Here is a 4629-nt window from a genome sequence, read left to right as displayed (position 1 = left end):
GAGCTGCACTCATATAAAACTTAATCTAAATAAGCTGTGTGGTACAAAATAAATGAATATATCTGTATGTTATGCTATACAATTTATATACATGATAATTGCATACAAATTCCTGAAAATTAATTTACACATGTACATCAGGCTGTCTAGGTGCCTTTTACATGTGTACAACCAGCTGTCTAGGTTATGGTTACATGTGTGTCGTCAGCTGTCTAGGTATGGTTTAAATGTGTATAGCCAGCTATCTAGGTACTGTGTACATGTATACAGCCAGCTGTCTAGGCACTGTTTACATGTGTACAGCCAGCTGTCTAGGTACTGTGTACATGTGTATAGCCAGCTGTCTAGGTTATGGTTACATGTGTGTAGCCAGCTGTCTAGGTACTGTTTACATGTGTATAGCCAGCTGTCTAGATACTGTGTATATGTGTATAGCCAGCTGTCTAGGTATGGTTACATGTGTGTATCCAGCTGTCTAGGTATGGTTACATGTGTATAGCCAGCTGTCTAGGTATGGTTACATGTGTATAGCCAGCTGTCTAGGTATGGTTACATGTGTATAGCCAGCTGTCTAGGTACTGTTTACATGTCTACAGCCAGCTGTCTAGGTACTGTTTACATGTATACAACCAGCTGTCTAGGTACTGTGTACATGTGTGTAGCCAGCTGTCTAGGTATGGTTTACATGTGTGTAGCCAGCTGTCTAGGTACTGTGTACATGTATACAGCCAGCTGTCAAGGTACTGTGTACATGTGTACAGCCAGCTGTCTAGGTGTTGTTTACATGTGTACAGCCAGCTGTCTAGGTACTGTGTACATGTGTACAGCCAGCTGTCTAGGTACTGTGTACATGTGTACAGCCAGCTGTCTAGGTACTGTTTACATGTGTACACCCAGCTGTCTAGGTACTATTTACATGTGTGTAGCCTTCTGTCTAGGTGTTGTTTACATGTGTACAGCCAGCTGTCTAGGTACTGTTTACACGTGTGTAGCCTTCTGTCTAGGTACTGTTTACATATGTACAGCCAGCTGTCTAGGTACTGTTTACATGTGTACGACCAGCTGTCAAGGTACTATGTACATGTGTACAGCCAGCTGTCTAGGTGTTATTTACATGTGTACAGCCAGCTGTCTAGGTATTGTGTACTTGTGTACAGCCAGCTGTCTAGGTACTGTGTAAATGTGTACAGCCAGCTATCTAGGTACTGTTTACATGTGTACACCCAGCTGTCTAGGTACTGTTTACATGTGTGTAGCCTTCTGTCTAGGTGTTGTTTACATGTGTACACCCAGCTGTCTAGGTACTGTTTACATGTGCGTAGCCTTCTGTCTAGGTGTTGTTGACATGTGTACACCCAGCTTTCTAGGTACTGTTTACATGTGTACGACCAGCTGTCAAGGTACTGTTTACATGTATACAACCAGCTGTCAAGGTACTGTTTACATGTGTGTAGCCTTCTGTCTAGGTGTTGTTTACATGTGTACGACCAGCTGTCAAGGTACTGTTTACATATGTGTAGCCTTCTGTCTAGGTACTGTTTACATGTGTATAACCAGCTGTCTAGGTACTGTTTACATGTGTGTAGCCAGCTGTCTAGGTGTTGTTTATATGTGTACACCCAGCTGTCTAGGTACTGTTTACATGTGTATATCCAGCTGTCTAGGTGATGTGTACATGTGTATAGCCAGCTGTCTAGGTACTGTTTACATGTGTATAGCCAGCTGTCTAGGTGATGTGTACATGTGTACAGCCAGTTGTCTAGGTACTGTTTACATGTGTATAGCCAGCTGTCTAGGTGATGTGTACATGTGTATAGCCAGCTGTCTAGGTACTGTTTACATGTGTGTAGCCTTCTGTCTAGGTGATGTGTACATGTGTATAGCCAGCTGTCTAGGTGATGTGTACATGTGTATAGCCAGCTGTCTAGGTGATGTGTATAGCCAGCTGTCTAGGTGATGTGTACATGTGTACAGCCAGCTGTCTAGGTACTGTTTACATGTGTACACCCAGCTGTCTAGGTACTGTTTACATGTGTGTAGCCTTCTGTCTAGGTGTTGTTTACATGTGTACAGCCAGCTGTCTAGGTACTGTTTACACGTGTGTAGCCTTCTGTCTAGGTACTGTTTACATATGTACAGCCAGCTGTCTAGGTACTGTTTACATGTGTACGACCAGCTGTCAAGGTACTATGTACATGTGTACAGCCAGCTGTCTAGGTGTTATTTACATGTGTACAGCCAGCTGTCTAGGTATTGTGTACTTGTGTACAGCCAGCTGTCTAGGTACTGTGTAAATGTGTACAGCCAGCTATCTAGGTACTGTTTACATGTGTACACCCAGCTGTCTAGGTACTGTTTACATGTGTGTAGCCTTCTGTCTAGGTGTTGTTGACATGTGTACAGCCAGCTATCTAGGTACTGTTTACATGTGTACACCCAGCTGTCTAGGTACTGTTTACATGTGTGTAGCCTTCTGTCTAGGTGTTGTTTACATGTGTACACCCAGCTGTCTAGGTACTGTTTACATGTGTGTAGCCTTCTGTCTAGGTGTTGTTGACATGTGTACACCCAGCTGTCTAGGTACTGTTTACATGTATACAACCAGCTGTCAAGGTACTGTTTTCATGTGTGTAGCCTTCTGTCTAGGTGTTGTTTACATGTGTACGACCAGCTGTCAAGGTACTGTTTACATATGTGTAGCCTTCTGTCTAGGTACTGTTTACATGTGTATAACCAGCTGTCTAGGTATTGTTTACATGTGTGTAGCCAGCTGTCTAGGTGTTGTTTATATGTGTACACCCAGCTGTCTAGGTACTGTTTACATGTGTATATCCAGCTGTCTAGGTGATGTGTACATGTGTATAGCCAGCTGTCTAGGTACTGTTTACATGTGTATAGCCAGCTGTCTAGGTGATGTGTATAGCCAGCTGTCTAGGTGATATGTACATGTGTATAGCCAGCTGTCTAGGTGATGTGTACATGTGTACAGCCAGCTGTCTAGGTGATGTGTATATGTGCATAGGCAGCTGTCTAGGTGATGTGTACATGTGTACAGCCAGCTGTCTAGGTGATGTGTATAGCCAGCTGTCTAGGTGATATGTACATGTGTATAGCCAGCTGTCTAGGTACTGTTTACATGTGTACAGCCAGCTGTCTAGGTGATGTTTACATATGTTTAGCCAGCTGTCTAGGTGATGTGTACATGTGTACAGTCAGCTGTCTAGGTGATGTGTATATGTGCATAGGCAGCTGTCTAGGTGATGTGTACATGTGTACAGCCAGCTGTCTAGGTGATGTGTATAGCCAGCTGTCTAGGTGATGTGTACATGTGTATAGCCAGCTGTCTAGGTACTGTTTACATGTGTACAGCCAGCTGTCTAGGTGATGTGTATAGCCAGCTGTCTAGGTGATATGTACATGTGTATAGCCAGCTGTCTAGGTGATGTGTACATGTGTATAGCCAGCTGTCTAGGTGATGTGTATATGTGCATAGGCAGCTGTCTAGGTGATGTGTACATGTGTACAGTCAGCTGTCTAGGTGATGTGTATAGCCAGCTGTCTAGGTGATATGTACATGTGTATAGCCAGCTGTCTAGGTGATGTTTATATGTGTACACCCAGCTGTCTAGGTACTGTTTACATGTGTATATCCAGCTGTCTAGGTGATGTGTACATGTGCATAGCCAGCTGTCTAGGTGATGTGTACATGTGCATAGCCAGCTGTCTAGGTGTTGTTTACATGTGTGCAGCCAGCTGTATAGGTGTTGTTTACATGTGCACATATATAGTACAACAAAGGTTATTGTATAATTATATTCTGTATAAAAGTTTGATAAAATAGCAACAAATCTCTAGCATTCTTTTGCTATGCAGCATTTAACACAGTTGTGTAAATAAGAAATATGACTTTTTATATGTAATTTTCAAGTTACGAAAATATTTTAAAAAAACAATTATGTTCTCATACTTCATTCCTATTTTTTTCATAATGTATAAAAATGATCATTATTACATATGCTGCATTTTCACTTGATTTTCTCATTAAAATATCGTTCACACATGATCATAAATGATGTTTCATGCTATATTTAGAAAAATTAAAGCAACAATAACTGTAACTATCAAACTTTTTTTTCTGATTTTTATTTTTAATAAAACATTTCCTACATACCAATGTTGTACGTTAAATCATTTGCAAGTGAAAGAAGATGGTCATGTGGTATAGCATCATGGTCTCCATAGGGTGGCATCTATTGAAATTCCATCTCTGGTTCCCATCCTGTGGTCGATCTCAATGAAAATAATGACTACACTACTTTCAGTTCACACATTGCCTTACAGGTGACATTAGCTTTGTGTACCCTATAATTTGTCCATACAATTGGGTATAAAACAAATTTTAGGTAAGATTTGGTAATTTTTATGTAGTTATATTTAAATCAACAAATTTTAGCTGCAAAGCACACATGTGAGGCAATGCGTTTGGTGTGTCTGTTTGTGTGAACAAAAGCTTCTGAGCAGATTTTTATCAAATTTAGTACATATGTAGCTTGATGTAATAATACATGATTAGTAAGTAATTTGCACATTATCTCATGTCAACCTGTGTTGGCAAGCCCATCTGAGTAT

The 4629-nt window shown here is 41.0% G+C and overlaps 1 long non-coding RNA gene across 1 annotated transcript; it reads left to right on the top strand.

Annotated features, from left to right (window-relative positions):
* Nucleotides 1–1888: 1888 nt before the first annotated feature.
* On the top strand, nt 1889–4174 carry LOC146741848 (uncharacterized). The gene is made up of 3 exons (XR_014929798.1): nt 1889–3191; nt 3258–3290; nt 3762–4174. It is a non-coding gene; the product is annotated as an uncharacterized LOC146741848 (long non-coding RNA).
* Nucleotides 4175–4629: the final 455 nt, after the last annotated feature.

This window comes from Saccoglossus kowalevskii, chromosome 6, assembly GCF_978046115.1.
Source record: "Saccoglossus kowalevskii chromosome 6, keSacKowa6.1, whole genome shotgun sequence".
NCBI classification, from domain to species: Eukaryota; Metazoa; Hemichordata; class Enteropneusta; family Harrimaniidae; genus Saccoglossus; species Saccoglossus kowalevskii.
This window is presented reverse-complemented; position numbering and strand designations above follow the sequence as displayed.